At 43.5% G+C, this 25,390-nt stretch overlaps 1 long non-coding RNA gene across 9 annotated transcripts in view; it reads right to left on the bottom strand.

Annotated features, from left to right (window-relative positions):
• The window catches only part of LOC132020036 (uncharacterized), a 54,224-nt gene extending 30,908 nt beyond the window's left edge, over positions 1 to 23,316 (bottom strand). For 8 of the 9 annotated variants that reach the window (XR_009404903.1, XR_009404902.1, XR_009404901.1 and 5 more), the window contains exon 1: positions 23,018 to 23,316. This is a non-coding gene — a long non-coding RNA (uncharacterized LOC132020036). Of the gene's footprint in view, positions 1 to 22,216; positions 22,250 to 23,017 lie in introns of those variants that run through there. The other variant, XR_009404905.1, reaches the window with a different exon arrangement.
• Between the last annotated feature and the right edge of the window lie 2,074 nt (positions 23,317 to 25,390).

Raw genomic sequence — 25,390 nt, 5'->3', positions numbered from 1 at the left:
AAAAAAGAGGGAGTGATTGATCATTTGGGGGCGACCGAATCAGAAAAGTTTCACAGAAAGGTGATGTGTGAACTGGGTCTGGAGTTGCAAGACAGGAAGAACCTTCCATGCAAGGAGTAGCAGAGACATGAGAGGGCCCGTGGCACTGGGGAATCACAAATCGTGGTGGGTCTGGTGTATTTGCTACCGGGAGCAGGACATTTAAAACACCCCACCCCTACTCTATAAACTGATTCTTAGGGATAATCGTGAAATTAAATGAATAATAATAAAGGCCAGGGTAGAAATACAGAGGATGACATTTTTCTTATAGAGAAATTTCTGTCTATAATTATCCAGTTGTAAAAACAATTGGTAAATTCTTTTTAAAGATTTTATTTATTTATTTGACAGAGAGATCACAAATAGGCAGAGGCAGGCAGAGAGAGAAGGGGGGAGCAGGCTCCCCGCCGAGCAGAGAGCCCAATGTGGCGCTCGATCCCAGGACCCTGGGATCACGACCTGAGTCAAAGGCAGAGGCACAACACACTGAGCCACCCAGATGCCCCACAATTGGTAAATTCTAATAAAATCAAAATATTGCAAAAGATATGATGTGGACAAGGGGAGTTAGAGAGGAGAAGGGAGTTGGAGGAAATTGGAAGGGGAGGTGAACCATGAGAGACTATGGACTCTGAAAAACAATCTGAGGGTTTTGAAGGGGCAGGGGTGGGAGGTTGGGGTACCAGGTGGTGGGTATTAGAGAGGGCACGGATTGCATGAAGCACTGGGTGTGGTGCAAAAACAATGAATACTGTTATGCTGAAAATAAATAATTTTTTTAAAAAAGATATGATGTGGGCAACTAGTTGGTTATATCACTAACACTTAACCTCTTGATTCATTCTTTAGTTCTAAAAGAAATAATGAACAATTAAAATGAAGGTTTTGTGTTAAGGATATTACCAAGTTCAGGAAAAGATTTTACACCCAAGCTAAAATTAGCTCTCGCAAAACAAAAATAATATATCTACCAGCTCACACAGTTTTACTGATTTCAGTTTTAAACACTAATGAATAATTCCAGGTGGTTACAGACAACAGTGAAATAATGTGAGTTCTGTTTCTCTACCTTTCCAATCACTGGCTGCCCTTGTTTATTTGAACCTATTTAAATATAAGACTGTAGTGAGACAGTTGCCAGAGACTGCAACTGTGTCCAAAATGTGCCAAAATGGTGCTGGACTCTTCCAAACTTCTTCCTGAAACAAAGGTGGGTAGCCATGTCCATGTATGTTGGAGGCTGACTGTAAAACTGGGAGTTCTCTGCATTAATAGTCACGTGGAAAACAATATTTATGAACAAAGAAGTAATAAAAATCTGCTAACTTGAAATTTACATGATTAAAACCCAGCCTAACCATGGCAACCATTTAGAACTTATATCAACAAAAGACTTTTTTTTTTTTTTTCCTGGGAGGTATAGTCTATCCCTGACATTTTTAAAGAGTTTTAGGGAGATGTGTGTCAAGAATGTTGAGAAGGCTGTATGTGAAGCTGGTAACATCCAAAACAAATAGTGATGCTATCTCCTCAGTAGTTTTCTTTCTTTCTTTCTTTTTTTAGTGGCATGTATTTCTTTTTTCTTTTTTATTTCTTTTCGGCATAACAGTATTCATTGTTTTTGCACCACACCCAGTGCTCCATGCAATCCGTGCCCTCTCTAATACCCACCACCTGGTACCCCAACCTCCCACCCCTGCCCCTTCAAAACCCTCAGATTGTTTTTCAGAGTCCTTAGTCTTTCATGGTTCACCTCCCCTTCCAATTTCCCCCAACTCCCTTCTCCTCTCCATCTCCCCATGTCCTCCATGCTATTTGTTATGCTCCACAAATAAGTGAAACCATATGATAATTGACTCTCTCTGCTTGACTTATTTCACTCAGCATAATCTCTTCCAGTCCCGTCCATGTTGCTACAAAAGTTGGGTATTCATCCATTCTGATGGAGGCATCATACTCCATAGTGTATATGGACCACATCTTCCTTATCCATTCGTCCGTTGAAAGGCATCTTGGTTCTTTCCACAATTTGGTGACCGTGGCCATTGCTGCTATAAACATTGGGGTACAGATGTCCCTTCTTTTCACTACATCTGTGTCTTTGGGGTAAATACCCAGTAGTGCAATGGCAGGGTCATAGGGAAGCTCTATTTTTAATTTCTTGAGGATTCTCCACACTGTTCTCCAAAGAGGCTGCACCAACTTGCATTCCCACCGACAGTGGAAGAGGGTTGCCCTTTCTCCACATCCTCCCTAACACACGTTGTTTCCTCAGTAGTTTTCCACTGAAAAGCTATAGTAAAATTTACATCACCTGTTGGACCTTCGCACCAGACGGTGGGGTCTCAGACTCCCAATCTGGATCATCCTATATCTGCCATGACCAAGGAGGTGCAAGACGTAATGGCAGAAGGAAGGAAGGGAAAAAAGATGTCAGGGAAAGAGGAAGGGAGGAGGGACCAGCCTGAATGTTAAGATCTCCCCAAAATTCATCCACTGAACCCTGACACTCCAAGGTGATGATGTTAGAAGGTGGACCTTTGGCTCGATGGTATCATGAAGCAGAGCTTTCATGAATGGATGAGTGTTCTTAAGAAGAGTCTTCAGAGAGTTCCCTTTCCCCATGTGAAGAAGAAAGCAGGAAGATGGTGGCCTATGAACCAGAAAGCAGGTCTCACCAGACATCAAATCTGCTGGCACCTTGATTTTGGACTTCCTGATTTCCAGAAATGTGAGAAATAAATTTCTGTTATTTATAAGCCACCCAGTAAATGGCCTTTTTGTAATAACAGATCAAATAATCTAGGGAAGGAAGGAAGGAAGGAAATGAAATAAAATGAAGGAAGGAAAACTTCACTTCTGTAGCCATCCAGGGGCTACAACTCACTACAATCACTTATTGCTCATGTGCTAGATTTCTGTCTTTTAATCGAGAATAAATAAATGCTCTTTTAGCCTTTATTGAAGTCATGAGCTTTTGTGTTAGACCCATGTATGTGATATTTACCCTTATAAAACTTGTTATATTAAAACTGGGTGATGGGCATTATGGAGGGCATTTGATACAAGGAGCACGGGGTGTGATATGCAACTGATGAATTATTGGACAGCACATCAGAAATTAATGATGTGCTGTGTGTTGGCTAACTGAATTTAAGTTAAAAATTAAATATCTATCAATCAATCAATCATAAGTGCTTTCTTCAACAGCAAACCATCATTGTATGGTGGCATATTGCTATCTTGTACCATTTGCTCTTACTGTTAGAATTTCCACTTCTCTACAAAGGAAACCAGTCTCTTCTTACTTCCCTTCTCCTCCTCCTTCTAGTTCTTTGTATTAAGTTTCTTCTAGCTTCTATAAACTAATCAATGTGTTGCCTACACAATATATGACGTATTTGTTACCTTTGTAAGATTATAGTGCTCCATAAAATCCTTCAAGACATTAAGCTGGATTTTTTTAAGAGTTAATGAGTAAATAGTTGTGTGCTTTACAAGGCCTCTAGATGCTTGGTTTTTTTTTCAGCATGTGCCAGAGCAGCCGTTAGAGGAACAATTCGAGTCTCTGCCCCGTCCCACTCTTGCTGGGACACGTCACAATGCCACATTGCCGGCAGCTTCATTTTTATCCATATAAAGGGTACTGGGTAGATGCGATATCCAAAACTTCTTCCAATAGCTCAGCATTTTTTCTGAATCCCACAGATAACTTTTTCAGTTCCGAAGTTCAGAAAGATCACTTTAAAACTAAGATCATTTTTTCTTTCTTTGCTTTGGTTTCCTACCCAAAAGGAAGGTGGGTGTGGAAAAATCACAAATATGTTCACTTTGTATAATTAATAAAATCAGCACACTTCTCTGTCCCTGTCACTCCAGGAGGGAGTGGAGACAGCAAAGTGACACTCCCATCACCGAACAGGTCTCAGGAGGCACCTGTCAGGTTGATCAGTCATTAATCATTTACCGGAGCAGCTAACACAGCGGGTGGCCCTCCTCCCAGCTTTCTGTATAGAGATAGTGTGAGCTCTCATTTCCCGGAATTTAATCATAACAGGAATGATTGGCAGCTGTGGCTTCCCTTATCAGAATGGAGAGTTGATGATTAGCTAGAACCCCATTTCCGCTGTGGCTTGCCCCCATTAGGACAATTCCCACACAAGACCTTGGAGTGGGGCTGCTATTTAAGGCAGACTTGTTGCCCAACTAAGCCAAGCTGTCACTGAGTTACATCAACAAGTGCCTTTCAAAAAAGGGGTGTGGGGGAGAGCTTTCTTCACTCTATTTATCATGTTAACAATCTGAAAATCCAGATTAGTGGAATTCTGTTTAAACAAGGACTCTTCACTTTAAGAAATGATGTGCTTCCCTAGTGTAATTAGAACAAGTTCATTTCCAAAGAACACTCTGGATCAACACTCACTATTTTTTAAAGGTGTATCTCAAACAATCAGAGGCTATGCGTGACAATCACCTACAGTCAGAACAAAGGAAAATAATCTTTATCAACTCCCTTAAACACCCAGGAACTGTTAGATGTCTTACATATGTGCTTGGAATAAGTCTTAGTCCTGCGATCAAGATATGCATGACTTATCACATGACTTTCTTTCCTTAAGTCAAAGTCAATTCCAAGTCACTGAGAGAGTACAAAGTCCAACTGTGGAGGCTTCTTTCCATTCAACACCTTCTCCAAGGTTAGAAAGACAAACACACAGCAAAACGTTCATCTCCTGTTCGTACTCACATGGCCCACCGGAGTTGGGTAGCCTGTGGTATTCATGCCAATCTTGGGCAGAGGAATCTGCATCAAAATGGTAACTTCAGTTGCTAGGGTTCAGCCTGGGGGACCACATGACCATTCCCTTCAGTCTTCCCACCTTTCCAGATGTTGCCAGACAGAGAAGAGCAGAAGCCCCCTATTCGTGGGACCCACAGATTCCTGTTCACTTCCAAATCTTGGAATTACCCTTCTCTCAAAGTCAATAGCTTCTCTTTACTACCTATGGCTTAATGCCCTCAAGAAGCCCAGGCTTCCATAACTCAAATCCAGGAAGAAATCAAACCCCACTGTATACAATTCCTGACTTCCATTCTGCATCACAAGACTGGCACTGCTGAGACATGGGCTTCTGGGTGGCAGTTAATAAGAAAACAGCCTGGGGCACCTGGGTGGCTCAGTCGGTTAAGCATCCAACTCTTGATTTTGGCTCAAGTCATGATCTCAGGGTTGCTGGATCAAGCCTGTGATGGGCTCCACAGTAAGTGGGGAGTCTGCTTAAGATTCTCTATCAGCCGAAATGGATGAGGAAGATGTGGTCCATATACACTATGGAGTATGATGCCTCCATCAGAAAGGATGAATACCCAACTTTTGTAGCAACATGGACAGGACTGGAAGAGATTATGCTGAGTGAAATAAGTCAAGCAGAGAGAGTCAATTATCACATGGTTTCACTTATTTGTGGAGCATAACTAATAGCATGGAGGACATGGGGAGTTAGAGAGGAGAAGGGAGTTGGGGGAAATTGGAAAGGGAGGTGAATCATGAGAGTCTATGGACTCTGAAAAACAATCTGAGGGTTTTGAAGGGGCGGGGGTGGGAGGTTGGGGGAACCAGGTGGTGGATATTAGAGAGGGCACGGATTGCATGGAGCACTGGGTGCAGTGCAGAAACAATAAATACTGTTACGCTGAAAATAAATTTAAAAAATTAAAAAAATAATTAAAAATAATTTTTTTTTATTAAAGATTTTTATTTATTTATTTGACAGAGAGAAATCACAAGTAGAAGGAGAGGCAGGCAGAGAGAGAGAGAGAGAGAGGGAAGCAGGCTCCCTGCTGAGCAGAGAGCCCGATGCGGGACTCGATCTCAGGACCCTGAGATCATGACCTGAGCCGAAGGCAGCGGCTTAACGCACTGAGCCACCCAGGCGCCCAATTAAAAATAAATTTAAGAAAAAGATTCTCTGTCAGCTTGTGCTCTCTCTGTAAAAATCTTTTTTAAAAAATAAATAAATAAAATGGCTAAACAGTGAAAACAAAAAAAGGAGCGAGAGATTCTCTGTCAGGACAGGAGATAACCTGACCTTCTCAGAAGGGAAGACTGACGTGACTCACACTCTTGAGTTATCTTCGCCGGATCTAAACCCCTTTGAACATTCAGATACTGGACCAAATGGAGCCAGAGAACTGAGGATGCCGACTTTGAGCGGGACTCAGTCACCTTAAGATGACTTGCCCCAGCTCCATGCTTTGCCCCCACTTTGTGTAAGCCCCTTTATGACACCCACCAACAGGCAGATCCAGATCCAGATCCAGATCCAGTTTTTAAAAGTGCCACAATCAAAACATTTTCATGATGGGAATGCAAAATGGTACAGCCACTGTGGAAGAGTGTGTGGAGGTCCCTCAAATAATTGAAATGGAACTACCTTTGGATCCAGGAATCCCACTTCTGGATACGTATCCCAAAGAACGGAAAGCAGGATCTCAGAGAGAGATTTGCACACCCAGGTTCATTACAGTCCTAGTTATAATAGCCAAGATAAAAAAGCAGCCTAAGTGTCTATCGAAGAATGAACAAATAAAGGAAATGCGGCATGAGATCTAGCCACACGACGGAATATTATTCAGCCTTAAAAAAGGAAAGCCTGTCACACGCAAGAATGTGGAAAAACCTTGAAGATGTTATGCTGAGTGAAATCAGCCAGTCACAAGAAGACACATACTGCATGGTCCTAGTTATTGAGGTAGGTAGAGTAGTCAGATTCACAGAGACAGAGGGAGGATGGTGGTCTCAGGGGCTGTGGAGAGGGAGCAGGTGAGTTGTTGCTATTCAGTGGAGATAATATTTCAATGTCAGAAGATAAAAAAAGTCCTAGAGATATGTTTTACTACAACGTGCATATAGTTAGTATTACTGTACACTTAAATTGTTAGGGGGGTAAATTGTGTTGTACATTTTTTACCACCATTCCTTTTAAAACATATTTTCAGGCTTTAGCCTTGCTCAGGAATCAAAGTTTTTAGGGAAAAAGGTGCTGTCTCTGCAAAGCCTCTGTAAAGGTTGGTAGAGGAAACAAGGTTGGGGAGAAAGAGTTCTAAGCCAAGGAGCCCATAAGACGGGAATTTCTTGGGAAGACAAGATTGGGTGATTCCTGTTTGAGGAGCACAAGGAGTGATATCAGAGAAGAGAGGTAAAGTACTATTCTTTATCTGCCCTAACAGAGGAAATAATTGCCTGTGAATGATCAGTGCCAGGAAGGGACTCAAGTCCATGTCCAACAGCCCTTGACCCACTGCACGTGATTCAGCCACACCATCTCCACAAATGCACATTAGCCGCCTGACATGACCCCCACGCATTCCAGGGAATCTCTCTCTGTCCCAACCATGGAAACACCACCCTCTGTGGTCAGCTGACTCATACCTGACCATACATCCTAGTCAGGGAGAAAGGGGTAGAACGTAGACACACAAGTATAAATCCTATCTGTCTCTGAAGAAAGACGAAAGCAAGAGTGGGTTCATTATAGCACAACACAGTCATCGCTGAAAGCACATACCATTCCTGAAAAATATAGGCAGAAGGCATCCCTATGGGTTATCGGCTGAGGTGTTTCCCTGGTGGGTGAGCTGATCTGTCTCCCCTAGTGTGGGAGCAAGGCCTTCAAAGAAAGCACTGGGGAAAATAGAATTTAAAAGTCATGTATCAAGCAAGGAGTCAACAGCTATAATTTGGGTTCCTTTGCTTTATCAGGGAAGGAAATGAAATGAGCATGTGTCAGCATGGGTTTGGGGCAATACAGTAAAGACAGACATGGAAGACACACATCCTCAAGGAGCTCAGAGTCCGGCAGAGAAGATAAGACCTTTCACACATCCGAACCGTGGTTGGTACCCCGTAATAAGTTCTTGAAATGACCAGCATCATTCACAGCCACAGAGTGCCAGGTTCTTTTAGACACCAGCAGATTTTGGAAGCCTTTAGGGTGTATCCATTTGGAGGTGCACTACAGAGATCCATCTGGAAGACCCTAAATCTTTCAGGACCATTCACAGCTAGCCGGCGGCCGAGCAGCTTCCTGGGCCTGAGAATGCCTCTGAGGATGAAGGGCGACCCGAGCAACAAATAAATGGACGTGGCTCCTCTGTTCTCCTGCCTCCTCTCTCGGTCCAGCTTCCATGGGCATCACCCAAGGACATTCTGTAATGGTTACCCTGGGAAGCGCAGATCTCATGGAGCTGAAATGTGGCTCTGGGTTTGGCTCGACTTACACCTACATGTCCCCAGGCTGGGTCACAGCGTGGGCCTCATCTTTTCTTTTGGCTTTTACTCAGATTGATTTGCAAGACAAGCAGACTGCCAGCCAAGAAGTCTCTTTCTTTTCCTCTTCTTTTTGTAGGGACAAGTTCCTTCACTAAATGGAACATAGTGACTTACAGTACCAGCCCAATTATTAAGAGCCACTTTAGTTTAAAAATGCAATTTGTATTTTTTCATCTGCATTCTTGACAGATGAACAAACTGATGCCCTTAGGAAGTTGTCAGCAGAGGGAGGAAAGCCTGGTCTTTGGGGACACCTCTGACTCACAAAAATGAAGGTATAGTTATTAGAACCAGAATACCTACAGACATGAAAGAGCCCCACCTGTGATAGAGTGAGAAGGAAAGCTTTGCCAACTCAAAAGTATTCTCCACTTCACACGGCCCCAATACCCCATCATCAAGGGAGCACTCACCCACATAACAAGCCTCCTGCTCAACGCAAATGACCTGAGACAAGTCCCCACGCTCGGAAACAGCTCTGCTTGTATTTTGTCCTTCATGCACCCCTCACGGTGGCATCTTGCCAGAGCTCCTACAGCAGAAAATATTTTTCTTCCTCCTAACAGTATCACCACACCACACCCAACTGTGTTGCTTCCATAAAATGTCTGCAAAGAATAGGAAGGACACCTCACTGACAACTCTAGTCCTGATTCTGAACTTCATTTTGTCATCTGGGCCCTACAGGTGCCCTGTTCCAGTTCTTGATGCACACACATGCAGTCTTTTTACCCTTTACGTACTGTCTCCTTGGAGGTCAGACATCATCACTGTGTCCTACCTTGGGAACAAGTGGTATATTCCATTTTCTCCCAGAAATCTGCACAAATAATTTCTCCTGTATTCTTCCTCCATGCATATCATTTGCAGTGGCAAATGCATAGCAGGCAGGGGGACACTGGGCCATCATTCTAGCACTCAGCCTAACTTTCACTCTCAGATTATGCTCTAGTGGAACACAAAAAGATGTCCTCAGACACGCCCCTTCAAAAAATTCCCAATTTGCCCAAGGAAGCCTGGTCGGTGATAGGAGACCCAAATTTCATCTCGAGATTGTGTTGTTATCTTCCTTACACCTTTATCATGTACGGGTGAGGTCCAGTCCAATCATCCCTCTGCCTTAGGTCCCTATGAACCGGGTATGGGAGTCCCTTTCATGATGTGAACGGCTGCCGGGGAGTTTCTGACAATACTTGCAGGCATCAGTCTATAGCAAGTAATCTCAGTCCCCAAACTAAGCTGTACTGAAAAAGGCTAATTTCCAGTCCAACATGTAAAGAGGTTAGAAGTCATCACTACCATCCAAAAAGGCTGAGCAAACTAACGATCAACAAGTCTTGTTAGAGTCAGAAAATTGAGGTTATAAGACCAACAGCTGTCCCCAAAACTTGAGAGACAGAGAGACAAATAGAAAAAAAAAAAAAAAATCACCCAGAGCAGAAGCCCAAAAGCAGAAGTCTAGAGCTGGAGCCAATATTTGCAGGAACACATTAAGCTATAATTGACTATTGCTAGAGGTTCAGGGTAGATGAGCTTAAGAATCAGAAACTCTAATGCGACCCAGTCTTAGGGGTTTCCTCATGCTTTTATGAGTTTTACCTCCAAGAATCCTGCCAAATTCCCACTGTGAAGATTTGAGGAAAAAAAAAAAATCCCCTATTACTTCTAACAGGAGGAAGGGAAAACATTCTATTCTCATTAACAAGACCTGCCCTCAAGGAGAATTATTTACCAGAGTCTCACCAACTGGGACTTTACTAAAGCCAAGGAGGGAAAGAAAATTCCAGCTCAGACTCAGGGAAAGAATGAGACCTCATCCAAGGACTACACAATGTTTATTATCCCTCACATATTGCCACCACATCAGTAAAGCTCCTGTGTAATAACAGCTGATTACGGAAGAGATTGAAGGACAGAAAAAAGAAAGAACGAGAGAAAGGGAGAGAAAGGGAAAAAGGAGAAGAAGGAAAAGAAAAAGCAAACTTCTTAAAGCAAACCTTTAAGAAGTCTTTAGGAAAATCCAAGACAGCAGGGGACACAAAAACAGGAACATTAGAGGAAATTTTAGCCTCTGACACCACAGCTAAAGAGTAAACACAGCCTAACTTCTAGGCAACTAGACCTAAAACTCACATCAAAGGCCTACCCACCTCAGTTTCTTTCACCTGATGCATCATATCTGACTTCCAACAAAAAATTACAAGGAAGCTAAAAGGCAAAAAGCACAATCTGAAGAGACAAAGCAAGAATCATAACCAGACTCAGATATGTCAGAAATCTTGGGATTATGAGACTGAGATTTTAAAAGAACTATGATTCATACGTTAAGTGCCCTAATGGAAAATGTAGATAATATGCAAGAACCCATGAGTAATGTAAGCAGAGAGATGGAAACATCTAAAAAAGAATCAAAAGAAAATGCTTGAAATTGAAACCACTGTAAGAGAAATGAAGAATGCCTTTGATGCATTCATCAGTAGACTGGACATGGCCAAAGAAAGAACCAGTAAGCTTGAAGAGTGTCAATAGTAACTTTCAAAATGGAAAGGCAAAGGAAAACATAATTTAAAAGGCAGAGCATAATATCTAAGTACTGTGGAAAATTATAAACTGTGTAACATACACATAGTGAGAATATCAGAAAGAAAAGAAAGAGAGTAAGGGAACAGAACAATATTTGAGGTAATAATAGGTGAGAATTTCCTTAAAATGACATATCTCAAACCACATATGCTCAGAGAAACTCAGAGAACACCAACCAGAATATTTATAAAAAACCTATATCTAGGTATATCATGTTCAAACTGAAGAAAATCAAAGAAAAAGAAGAAATCTTGAAAGAAGCTGGGGGAGGGGGAACACTTTACCTATAGACAAATTAGAATAAGAATTACATCAGACTTCTCTTCAAAAACCATGCCAGCAAGATGAAAGTGGAATGAAATATTTAAAGTGTTGGAAGAAAAGCAATCAACCTAGAATTCTGTATCTAATAAAATTATCATTCAAAAGTAAGGAAAGAATAAAGATGTTTACAGAAAAACAAATAATGAGGAAATTTGTTACTAGTAGAACTGTCTTGTAAGAAATAATTTTTAAAAATCTTCAGAGAAGAAAAATGATATAGGTTAAAAATAAATAAAACCTAAAATGTGCAAAAGAAAGGAAGAGCACTAGAGAAGTAATAAGTGAAGTTAAAATTAAATCTTCTTAACTGATCTAATAGATAATAGTTTGTTCAAAATAATGATAGCAACAATGAATTTGGTGATTAAGCTTACAGATAAGTGAAATGAATGACAACAACATTATAAAGGACAGGCGGGAAGAATTGGGAGTATCCTGTTATAAGCTTATTTGCACAACAGTGAAGCAGCACTGTTGTTTGAAATTGGACTTGAATTAGTTGTAAATGTAGATTGCATACTCTAGGACAACCACTAAAAGAAGTTTTAAAAAAGTATAACTGACATACTAAGAGAGGAGAAAAAATAAAATCATACAAAGTATTCCATTAAAACCAGAGACAGCATTCAAAAAGATAAGTGCATCCTTGTGTTCATTGCACTGCTATTTACAGTAGCCAAGATGTAAAAGCAACCTAAGTATCCATCAACAGATTCATGTATAAATAAAATGTGGTGCATATGATGGAATATTACTCAGCCATAAAAAAGAGTGAGATCTTGCTATTTGTGACAACATAGATGGACCTAAAGGGTATTATGCTAAGCGAAGAAAGTCAGACAGAGAAAGAGAAATACCATTTGATTTCAATCATAAGTACAATCTAAAAAACAAACAAAACAAAACAGAAACAGACTATTACTACAGAGAACAAATTGGCAACTGGCAAAGGAGAGAAGCAGAACATGGGTGAAACAGGTGAAAGGGATTAAGAAGTACAAACTTCCAGTTATAAAAGATGTAACTGGGGAACATAAAGTACAATATAGGGAATACAGTCAATAATATTGTAGCAACATTGTATGGTGATAGATGGTAACTAGACGTGTGGTCTTTTCATAATATATATAAATGTTGACTCACTATTTTGTATACCTGAACTAACATAATATTGCATCTCAATTATACTTCAATTCAAAAAAATAAAACAGAGATGGCAGAAGAAGGGCAGGCATGGGAAAAAGGAAACAAAGAACCAAGGGCAAAGAAGCAATGAGTAGAAAACAGTTACAAACATGGTAAAGACTAAACCAACTGTCATAATAATCACAACAATCACTTTAAATGTGAATGGTCTAAATGTTTCAATTAAAAGACAGAGACTATCAGAGTGAATAAAAGAACCAAAACCCACCCAATTATAAGAAACCGACTTGAAATATAGCAACACAGACAGATTAAAAGTAAACAGAGAAGAAAGTGGAAACCTTATGTACTTCTGGTAGAAATGCAAACTAGGGGTGCCTGGGTGCTCAGTCACATGTCGGACTCTTGATGTCAGCTCAGGTCACGATCTCAGGGTCGTGGGATCGAGCCCCATGTTGGGCTCTGTGTCAGTGGAGAGTCTGCTAGAAATTCTCTCTCTCCCACTCTCCTGCCCTGTCCCTTTGCCTTCTACCCCTGCTCCGCCCCACCTGCTCTCTCTCTCTCAAATAAATAAATATTAAAAGAAAAAGAAAAAGAAAAAGAAAAGCAAATGAATCCAGCTGCTGTAGGCAGTTCCTAAAAACTTAGGTATAAAATTACTGTATGACCCAGCAAGTCCACTTCAAGGTTTAGACCCAAAAGAATTGAAAGCAGAGACCCAAACATATATATACCCATGTTCACAGAAGCATTATTCACAAGAGCCAAAATATAGAAACAACCCAGAGGTTTACTAATGGATAAATGGATAAACAGAATGTGGTATATGCATACAATGAAATATATTTCAGCCTTAAAATGGAATGGAATTTTGATATGTTACAACATGGGCAAAATTTGAAAATGTTATAAATTTTAAACAGTCAGAGACAAAAGAAGAAACATTGAACAATTCCACTTATATGAGGTACTCAGAATAGGAAAATTCATATAGACAGAAAGTAGAAGAGAGGCCACCAGCTGCTGGGGGAGATATATTGTTAAATGGTTAAAGCTTTTGTTTCCAAGTTCTGAAAATGAATATCCATGATAGTTACACAATATTGTGAAAGTACTTAATGCCATTGAATTGCATAGAAATGGTTAAAATGGTAAAATTTGTGTTATATAGATTTTTTTCACCACAGGAAAAAAATTAAGAAAAGAGAGAAACACATTTCATGCTATCACTTATCAAAAGAACACTGGAGTAGCTATATTAATTTCAGACTCGAGAGCAAGAAAAATTATCAGAGATAAAGAGGAGCATTATGTAATGATAAAAGGGTCAAGGAGATATAACTGGTCTTAATATGTATATGCCTAATATGAAGCATCAAAATACATAAAATCTGATGGAAACACAAAGTGAAACAGAAACACCCATCATTACAAGAGGGGTGCAACACCCCTCCATCCGAAACAGTCAGTCCACAGGCAGAAAGTCAGTAAAGACAGGGTGAATGGAACAGCGCCGTCAGTCAACTGGATGTAACTAACATCTGTGGTCTGCTTCACCCAACAGCAGCAGGTACACATCCTTCTCAAGCTCACATGGAACCTACACCAGGAGACCACATTCTGGGTCAAGAAAATGTATCTTTAAAAAAGTGCTCTCAGATCACAGTGGAATCAAACTAAAGATCAACAGCAGAAAGACAGATGGAAAAAAAAAAAACACAAAATAATCGGGGATTAAACAACACACTGTTAACTAACGCATGAGTCAAAGACGACGACTAAGGAAACATTTTTAAATGTTTTGAAGAAAATGAAAATACAACCCACCAAAATCTGGAGGAGCAGTGGGAGCAGTGCTTAGAGGGAAATGTTTAGCATGGAATGCATACATTAAATACTCACACACACACACACATGAATTAGTGAAGACTACATCTGAAACTAATGATGTCAGTAAGTTGGCTAGTTGAATTTAAATAATATCTAAAAATATATATGAAATCAGTGATCTAAGCTTCTACCTTAGGCAACTAAAAAGGCAGAGCAAATTAAATCCAAAATAAGCAGAAAAAAATAAATAAGAAAAATTAGAGCAGAAATCAATGAAATTAGAAACAGGAAAACAATAGATAAAATCGAACCACAAGGTAGTTCTTTGAAACATCAATAAAACTGGGAAACCTGGGGTGCCTGGGTGGTTCAGTGGGTTAAGCCTCTGCCTTTGGTTTGGGTCATGATCTCAGGGTCCTGGGATCAAGCCCCGCCTCGAGCTCTCTGCTCAGCAGGGAGCCGGCTTCGCTCTCTCTCTCTGCCTGCTGCTCTGCTTACTTGTGATCTCTCTCTGTGTCAAATAAATTTTAAAACATCTTTAAATTAAAATAATAATAATAAAATTTAAAAACCTGGGAAACCCCTAGGCATGCTAACCAAGAATAAAAGAGATAAGACACGAATCACTAATATAAGAAATGAAAGTACAGACATCATCACCAAAGGTACCACGGACATTAAAAAGATAATAAAGGAATATTGTAAATTACTCTATACCCACAAATGTGATAATTTTGATGACATGGACTCATTCCTTCAAAGACACAGTCTACCACAACTCCCACAAGAAGAAGCAATCGGAGTAGGCTTCTATTTATTAAGGAGACTGACTCCATAATTAATAATCTTCCCAGACGGAAAGCACCAGGCCTGGATAGTTCCACTGGTGAATTTTACTAAACTTTAAAGGAGCCAATCATATTCATTTTCTACCATCTGTTCCAGAAAGCAGGAGAGGGAACACTTCCTAACGATTCTATGAACATTCCCCGCACACCAAAACCAAAGACACCACAAGGAAACGACAGACGGTTCTCTCATGAACACAGATGCAAAAATGCTCAACAGAAAATTAGCAAATGTGACTCCAACAATGTATGAACAAAGAACTATACATCACCGCCAACAGAATTGGTGCCACAGAGGCAAAGCTGTGGTTCAACATTCAAAAATCAATTAATATATCCCATCTCATCCCTAGGCTAAGGATATCGTTTTGTGATATATATTATAGCTTTTATGATTAATTATATAGATATAATAAGGGATACTCACTACAGAGGAAAAAAAAAAAAACAACTGATTCTGTCTGGTAGAGGTAAGGAAGGCATCATAAAGGAAGTGACACTGGTAGGAGGTCTTGAGAGATGAGTAGAATCTCTCCAGGGAAGGGTGGTTGAGGGAGAGGCACCTGGGCAGGAAGGTGACTCGTCAGATGTGGCTGGTGTGTGGTGTGCACAGGGCACAAAAGCTCCGGGGTCCCCTGCCTCTCGTATCTGGCTACTCCACCCGCCTGCAAATCCCAGATTCCTCCAAGAGGTACATCTTAACAGCCCTTCTTACACACACTGCATCCTGCCGGGGTCAAGCACGATAAGAAAGTAATCTTTATAAACCCAACACTGCCTCTCACACGAGGACCTTGACATGTCAAAGCTAATTGACTCTAGCTCCATTTATGCAATGGTAAATATCGCTGGTCTTTATTTGTCAAATAGCTGGAAATTTTCCTCACCTCCTCCTGCCCCTGGAGCTAGTTAATGGTTAGTTTCTAATTGCCGCCTTATGTTGTCTGGCGGGAGATTCTGTATGACTCACAGCTTTACTGACTATGACATTCCAGGAGGTCACTGGAGAGACACTCCCCCTGAACGTGACCCCAGGCACACAGGCTGTGACCCCAAGCAGACAACAGGAGATAGCCTCTCCTCTCTAAGTGTTCAGACAGCCATGAAATTTATGAAAAAGAAAAGAAAAAAAAAGGAACTAAGACACTTGCCACTTATAGTACGATGGAAAGGGAGAAATAAAATCTGTTCAGCCCACTTTTATAAGACCAGATGCTATTTCCCAAGGTTGATAGGAACCCTGAACAGCTAGCTCCACAGAAAAGAATATTCCCATCCTTCCAAATGTCTAAAATATGCATATGCATGTTATATATCTGACTATGAATGAAAATATTCATAACTATGCATGTTAGGTATCTATTAATGTTTGTAACACTATACATTACAATGTTAAGAGCTGTCACTTCAAAGACACAAGATATTGTAAATGTTCATGTATACATAATTTTTTTTTTTAGATTTTATTGAGAGAGAGCACAACAAGCAGAGGCAAGGGGCAGAGGGAGAAGGAGAAGCAGGCTCCTCACTGAGCAGGGAGCCTGATATGGGGCTTGATCCCAGCACCCCTGGATCATGACCTGAGCTGAAGGCAGATGCTCAATGAACTGAGCCACCCAGGTCCCCCTACATAAACATAATTTAAATTTACCTAAATATCACATATATGATGGTGCATCTTCATTCAAACGTTAAAATATTTCAGAATAAAAGTAATTAGAAGTTATGGCTAATGCATTATTATGATCTTACTTAGATCCATGATCTGCTTAGGGATAGTTAGTAACAATAGCTGAAAATGATCAAGCACTTACAGATTAACAGACAGCTCAGAGGTTCATGTGCATCTTTACAACACCCTTACAACAGCAGTCCTGGCATTCTCCCATTTTGCAGATGAGGAACAGAGGTCTGCACTAAATCAGCCAGGAAATGACAGGCCCCCAATTCTAGTCTGGATCTAAACTTTGATTTGAAGCACCCCTCTACGGTCTCCTTGAAATGGCCGCTTCGTTTCTATCCTGTCACTAAGCATTTAATGAGCATGCGTAGAGAACACTACACCAAGCACATAAAAAATGTATATACGACGCAATCTGTCCTCAGCAAAACCGTTAAGTTTAGTAGGCAGTATCAATTTTACCTTTCAAATCACTAGGCAGAAAGCAGCTTTATTCACAAGAGGAAAAAAAAATAAGAAATAAATTTCCTTCAGTGGATAAATGGTTAAATAAACCCTGGTACACCCACATCGTGAAATATTACTCGGCAATAAAAAGGAATGAATTAGTCATACATGCAACATTTTGGAGGATCTCAAAGGAACTGTGCCAAGTGAAAAAAGTCAGCCAAAAGGTTAAACACTGTAGGATTCCATTGATGCAACGTTCTTGAAATGACACAATTACAGAGATGGAGAACAGGTTAGTAGTTGCCTGGGGTTAGGGATGGGAGGTGGGTGTAGCTCAAGGAAGATTTATGTTGATGGAACTGATGGACTCTGGTGAGTTACAGGAATCTACACATGTGATAATATTGCATAGAACTATTCACACACACACACTCACTCACGAATGCACATAAAACACGGGCAATCTGGATAAGCTGTGGGGACGGATGTCGATACCCTGGTGATGACATCGTATCGCAGTCATGGAGGACGTTGCCATCGGGGGAAGCTGGGTGAAGAGCACAAGGACCTCCCTGTGCCTTTTGTCTTGCAACTCCCTTGAACCTACAAGGATTTCATAGTTTTTAAAAGAAATTTAACTGCTATGCAAATAATTCTCCTTTTTTGGAGACTACTGAACTCCACCAGGGGCTGCAACACCTCTGTCGTTGCCTCCAGGCCATTGCCCTGAGAAGCCAAAAATTTTGTTGGTCCTTGGCAGAACTCAAATTCGTGTTATTGGAGCCAATAGTTAAGTAAAGTCAGCTGTTAACATGCAACTAACCTACCAGGAGTTAAATGACAACTGCATATATAGAGATGTTTGGTTTTTGCTGAAGCATCATCTTTTTGTTAAATGGATCCGCAAACACGCATTTGGTACTTTTATACATTTTTTTAAAGGATGACCTAAAACACATTATAACTCATCCACACAAATAAATAGCAACTCCTTCCACTCCCACGTCAAGCTTCTTTTTGAAGAATTATCCTGTTTGCTATCTATATATAAAATATGCTACCCATGAACCTGATTCAGAGGCCAAAAATCCCCCCAAATTAAGGTAGCATTTGGCTAACTACTCTAAGCGACCAAAGTCTTCTTTTGGGTGAACAGAAGCATCGGTCCTTTTCACCAAAATCTTCTACTTCCCTAACAGACTGTTTATGCACCCAATTTTGTCAAATGCAAAATGCCAGGAATTGTAAGAAACACCCTGATTTCAGAGATATCCAAGCATGAAAGAGGTGCATCTTAACATCAGTGGAACACCGAGGCACCTGGGTTGTTCAGTCGGCTAAGTATTCAACCCTTGATTTTGGCTCAAGTCATGATCTCAGGGTCATGAGACTGAACCCCCTCATCAGGTTCCACGTTGGGTATGAAGTCTGCCTAAGACTCTTTCTCGCTCTTGGGGCACGTGGATCGCTCAGCTGGTTAAGCATTTGCCGTCGACGGGTCAAGATCCCAGGATCCTGGGATAGAACCCTGGAGCTCTCTACTCAGTGAGGAGCCTACTTCTCCCTCTCCCTCTTCCTCCCCTGGTCTGTCAAATAAATAAATAAAATCTTTAAAAAAAAAAAAAAAAAGATTCTCTCTCCCACTACCCCCTTCATGCTTACACATTCGTTCATAAACAAAATAAATAAATACAAGAATCAGTGGACCGCTGTAATATTCCATCCAAACACCTCCAAAATTCTGCCCAGATACCTCCAGAGGTGACCTCTATGTTTATTTGAAGACCAGGATCCTTCCTGACACCATAAAGAAAATGTTTCTATTTGTGGTGATGTAATCCCTCCACTTAAAGGACAAGGTCCAAACAGAGGTTTCCTTTTCGTGTGATAAGAACCTGTACGGGCAAGGCCCGAGTGTGTGGTTATTTGCATTAATGAGATGAGCTCATGTGAAACTTCCCAGAGAGACCAGGGCCTGGGGTCCGCCGTGTGCGAGCGGAGACCAGCTGACGGGAGACCCGTGACTCATCGATCACTGGCTCCATCACAAGGCAAGGATGCATTCCCTGGGATAGATAATCAGCTACTTCCTGCCTGTGGGGGACCCCAGCAAGGCTCAGCTGAGTCACACAGCTATGACTAGGGTGACTGGGCTGAGTCACAAGTCAGCTATGCAGAGAAGTCTTCCCCAGTAAGCACTCTGGTGTTTGCACCGGAGATGGGGGGGCCACGTCCAGGAACCAAACGGGCCCTGCCACCAAGACAACAGAAAGAGGGAGGGTGTGACGTGACCACCAGCTGCTGGAACCAAGTCCCCACGGCCCAGCTGGAGGGTTCGTGGGACCACGTAAGAAGCCACCGATGTTAGCCTCCAAGAGAAATCAAACCAGAGTCCCCTAATCACAAGAGAGATCTCGAGACCTCCGTCATCATCCAGTCCAGGAACACGTACACCTGGTTGAAAAAAATTTAAGAAATCCTTGCTCCACTAACCAACCATGGATATTTAGCATTTTAACCATGAAGGAAGGCATCAGACCCATCAGCGGTGTCTGTGCCTGCGACCAATAAAAACCATATGTTCACGTCACTTTCTGGTTGTTGCCAATATCTTCAAATATCCTCGGCCCTTTCCCTCTCCTTAGAGATCACGGCTGTGTTAGACTTGCACGATATCTTGCCTTTTAATCTGCTAGTCAAGCAGCACCTGTGTTGCTCTTCACAAATGTCTGGTATTTTGAAACTGCTTTCAATAAACATGCTTAGTCATTTGTAGTATTTTTTACATGGAGGCATTATTCTGAGAAAGGGTCCGGAGTCAACCTTCCATCACCAAAAGGGTTTGTGGCAGGAAAAAGTATAAAGATGTCGTATTAGTCAGCTAGGGTTGCCGGAGCAAAGCAGAACAGGCTGGCGATTGCAACAGAAATTGGTCTCGTGCTTCCAAAGGTTGCAAGCCCAGATCAAGGGGTCGGCAGAATGGGTTCCCTCTGAGGCCTCTCTCCTTGGCTTGTGGGCAACGGGTTTTCCTTTTGTCAGTTCACATCGTCCTCCTCCTCAGTGGGTCCCTGTGTCCAAATCTTCTGTCTCTCCGGCCACCAGTCACGTTGAATGAGAGCGCTCCCTGCCAACCGCATTTTAATCTCTTCACCTCTGCAGAGACCCTGTCTCCGAGTAAGGCCACATTTGAGGGTGCTGGGGGTTAGGACTCTAACATATGGTTTTGGGGGGGACATAATTCAACCCACAACAGACACATCCTTTCGTTCAATCTCCCTGCTTTCTTCATGGGGGGTCTCGGGCCCCGGGAGTGGAGCCACCGAGAAAATCGCTGGCGGAGCAAGGCTGCCAAACGCCTCGCTCAGGACTGAGAGCTCCGGAAACTGCAAAGCCCTGCTCGGCTGTGGGCCAACGGGAGCCTCCCTCCTGCGACCCTCTCAGAAGCCTGAGACGCCCGATCAGAATGCAAAACCTTTCCCCTACCAGAGAGCCAGTACTCCGACCCCAGACAAGGGGCGGGCACCACGCGTGATACGGTTTCTTTACTTTCTGCCTCATCTGTGATTGTAGCAGTGGTTCGGACCACCTGCAGCACAGCATACAGGGTGGCGAGCAACGGGACACAGGGAGTCGCCTTATGGTCCCCAAGAAAATGCCTGCGACTCTGACTGCCCTCACCATGCAGACGATGTTTGAACTTTATAGGAAATTGAGAATGTTTTCTCACTCTTTATGTTTTGTCGGGGACCCTCTCTCATCAATCTCCACCTCGGGCCTACTGACGCGACCTGAAATCCTGCCTCCCGTGTCTGGTCCTGTTCTCAAGAGAGCTGAAATGGGGTGCCTGGGTGGCACAGTTGTTAGCGTCTGCCTTCGGCCTAGGTCATGATCCCGGGGTCCTGGGATCGAGTCCCACATCAGGCTCCCTGCTCAGCAGAAAGCCTGCTTCCCCCTCGCCCACTCTCCCCGCTTGTGTTCCCTCTCTCACTGTGTCTCTCCCCCTGTCAAATGAATAAATAAGATCTTTAAAGAAAAAGAAGAGAGAGAGCTGAAATGGACTCTTTCCACGTAGCCGAGGGCTTGCACAAACCCAGGATGAGGAACGAGTCCGATGGAAACCAGGCAAAGCAGAGAGCTTCTGGGATCCAGGAAGACCTAGTTCAGTGCATGGGCCAGAATCCATACACTTGAGTGTCAACTCAGGGTCTAATTAAGAAACCAGCACCCTCGTGTCTTACTGGGGCAACCAGAAGGATCACCTTTAGGCAGCCTGAAGTCACGGCAGGGAACTGGGGAGACACTTGCCTACGAGTCCTAAAGTGACGTCTGGGACACTTGTCAGCTCTGGAGCAGTGCCCCCATCAGCCCTTTATCAGAGTGTACCAGCCTGGGGACAGCCCCTGCATGGCGTGAACTTGGGGCAGTCTGCACTTCACCATGTACTCAACGCATTCACAACGGTTGTGAAGCCTGGGACTGCGGCATCCGTGTCTTCCCTGCTCGATCAGAAGCACTAGGAGGGGGGACACCTGGGTGGCTCAGTGGGTTAAAGCCTCTGGCTTCAGCTCAGGTCATGATCTCAGGGTCCTGGGATCGAGCCCCACATCGGGCTTTCTGCTCAGCAGGGAGCCTGCTTCCCCCTCTCTCTCTACCTGCCTCTCTGCCTACTTGTGCTCTTTAAAAAAAAAAAAAAGAAGAAGAAGAAGCAGCACTAGGAGGACAGGGGCCACTGCGTGCCTTTCCCGGCAGCGCACCTCAGTGCTAAGCACAGATTCCCACACAGGGCCAACCCCGATCCATATTTGCTCAGCAAATACATGAATGGCTCCCCGACTCCACACCCACCTCTCTGAAAGCCTGTGCCCTTTTGGAGCAATTTCTCCCTTTCAAGTTTACCCAAGTTCATTTAAATTTAGCTTTAAAAATATGCCCAGAGTACGGGAGCCAAAAAGCCCACCACAACCTGCTTTACAGACCCACCTCTCAGACATGGCGCCGTGGCTCTCAGGTCCCCAAACCCCTTTAATGCTTTCTACCAAGCAGGCACACTGCCCCGTTTGTTCTACACAGTGACTTCCTGTTAGAGACTCATGGCTAAGGGCTGACCATCTCACACAAGGTCACACAGCGAGAGCGTAATCAGGGCATGATAGGAAATATATTTGGTGTCTGTCCCCTACTTCTGGGGCAGAGTTCCGAAAACCCTAGGGATTTTCCGAGTTTTGCTCACGAGGTGACCCGGGTGGGGCTTTCAGGACCCTGGACCCCTCAGGAGTGCAGTGGGGCCTGCAGCTGGGCTCTCTGAACATTCTAGAACAAGGAGATGAGCTTCCTGGCTGGGGAGTGTGGAGAGGTGCTGGGAGGGGGGCCCAGCAGAGAGATCACGGGAGCTCCACTCCCATCTGGGTGCATGTTCCTGAGTCTCCTCCTTTATAACCAACCGGTAAGGACAAGTAAACTGTCCCCGGAGCTCTGGAGCCGTTTGAGCAAATCCTCAGTCAAGGGGCCGACTTTCCCGGCGTTCACAGAAACAACCTAACACTTGCGATGGGTCTCAAGAGTGGGGGGACAGTCCTGTGGGACTGAGCCTGTCACCTGCGAGGTCTGCGCTAACCCCAGCAGACAGTGCCAGCATTTCACTGAATCAGGAGACACCCAGGGGGTGAGAGAGAACAGGTTGTTATTGGGGAAAGCCCACGTCTCGGCTCGCAAGTGTTCTGTTTAATCAGTGCTGAGCAGGGACTGGCGCGCAGACCCGGCGGATTCACACACGCTGCTTACCAGAGGGTTATGTCCGCTGCCAGATGTGGCTCTGCTGCTTTCAAAGTCCTCTTGGCTTCCCAGCCCACCTCTGAGCACTGGGACCACGAGGTTCACCCCGCCACCCCAAGCCATGTCTACACTTTGACTCGCTGCCACTCGATTCCCAGGCTCCCAGCAGGCTCCCTTGAGAGCCCGTCAGTGACTAGGGGACTTCCCGGACTGTCCCGCAGGCACCAGGAAGTCAACTAAAGAGGACACTTTTTTTCAGTTCTCAGCCCTGTCTTATCTGAGTGTGGCACACAGCGCTGACGCCCAGAACCCCCCGTACCAGACACACAGCAATCACCAGTTCCTCTGTTCCCTCTGATGATGACCAAACAGCGGGCAATGTCTCCCCACCTCCTGAAAATACCAAGGTCCCTCCCCTGACCCTGGGAGGTCCTCATTACGATGCCTGCAGTTAAAAAAAAAAAAAAAAAAAAAAGTGAATGTATAAAGAACAGATTTTTCGTCTGCACAGCCTCCTTGGATAGATTTTAGCAAATTGCATTACACGGGTGTTTCCAGGAGAATCTGTTTAAATTCTAGACACATTTTCTCTTGGCACTTGAAACCAGGTTCCAGACAGCGGAAGTGGTTGAATACTAATCACTTGTAGCCGAGGACATTTAAAGACCCATCTTTTACTTTTTTTTTTACAACTTGAATCATCTGTTCCTCATGCTTCTTGCCCAACCCGCTTTTCAGAAAAGAAGTTCGTAAACCAGCAAAATCCATACTTGGGATGAGATCAATGAAATTAGCATGTGTGCTTTCCTTCCTTCATTGATTCGACAAACATTTATGGGGTGTTTCCTATCCCCAGGCAGAGGACTGAACGCTGGGGGGAGGGAGCGATGAATGAACACTGGCTCGGGGCCTACCCCCAGGTGCCAGAGTCTCGTAAGAGAGCAGGCAGGAAGGAAAGAATCAGACCAATGAGTGTAAGTCAGTGACTCTGGGGGCTCAAGGGCAGAGAGGCTAGGCCTGCGGCCTAAGGAGTGCATTTCACAGGGATTCGAGCTGAGCGAGTTCCAAACTGGGAAGACCGCCCTCCGGACTTGACACTAGGTGTGTCAGAAGCTAACTGGGCAGGAGGGATGGGGGACACTTACTAGGCAGATGCCCCCCAGCAAGTGCAAGGTCCTTCCAAGGGAAGGGCGCACGGCCAGGTCAAGGGAACTTCAGAAAGTCTGTATGACTGCAGGAGTAAATGGTCTAACATGAGGCCAGGGGAGTGGACAAGGGCCGGGCCACCAGGCAGGTGGCGAGCTGTGCTAAGCACATTTGTCCCAAAGCCCAAAGAACAACTGGACTCCCTGAAAGGCTCTGATCACGGGGCTGACACAATCAAAGCATTACCCGAAAACATTACTTTCACAGTAGCATAATGAGTAAAATCATTCCTGTTGTACCTGTCATCCGAAATAGAAAAACGATACGGATTACCATCTCCTCTAGAGATGACAGTAATGACACGCTGCAACTTGGAGGGTCACAACACACTGGGAGCTAAAACATGGGACTCTTGTCCCCTGTTCCCAAGTCTCTGGACATCAGTTTTTAAAGAGTAGATTGAAAATTTGCCCATTTTCACACTGGGTGACCCTCTCAGCTTAGGCACTTGATACGCTCACAGACTTCTGAAGTGCGTGCGCAGGTATAAAGAACTCAGCCGGGGGTCAGAAATGCAAGCCGCCTGATGTCTACTGCTACGAACCGAACCGTGAAGCCCTGCTCCCTGTTCCCTCGGCACGCTGGCCTATTTCTCCTCCCTTTCTCGGCTCTCAGTCACCCCAACTTCTTAACTGCTGTGTTACTCTCTAAGGCAAGTCGAAATCCTCCTAAACCATTGAAATGTAAACGGAGGGAAAGAACTCAGGGCTCCAAAGAACAAGCAGGAATTGTGAAATGTTTCATACACTCAAGGAGTTAAAATACAAGACTAAAAATTTCAGCAGAGAAAAGGAAATTATTTCTTTTAAAAAGAGCCAATGGGGGAGGGGGTGCCTTGATGGCTCAGGGGGTTAAAGCCTCTGCCCTCGGCTGGGGTCATGATCTCAGGGTCCCAGCCTAGATCCCCCATCGGCTCTCTGCTCAGCGGGGAGCCTGCTTCCCCACTTCTCTCTGCCTGCCTCTCTGCCTACTTGTGATCTCTCTCTCTGTCAAATAAATAAAATCTTAAAAAATAAAATAAAAAATAAAAATAAAAGGCATCTACAAAAAAATTATGGGTAGAAAAATTACACACTTTCCCTCTGAGATCAAGAATGAGCCGAGAATGCCCACTATTACCACCTGTATTCAATGCTGTACCAGAGGGCTGAACGGCAGTAAATCATGATACATGGG

Source organism: Mustela nigripes, chromosome 6, assembly GCF_022355385.1.
Source record: "Mustela nigripes isolate SB6536 chromosome 6, MUSNIG.SB6536, whole genome shotgun sequence".
NCBI classification, from domain to species: Eukaryota; Metazoa; Chordata; class Mammalia; order Carnivora; family Mustelidae; genus Mustela; species Mustela nigripes.
This window is presented reverse-complemented; position numbering and strand designations above follow the sequence as displayed.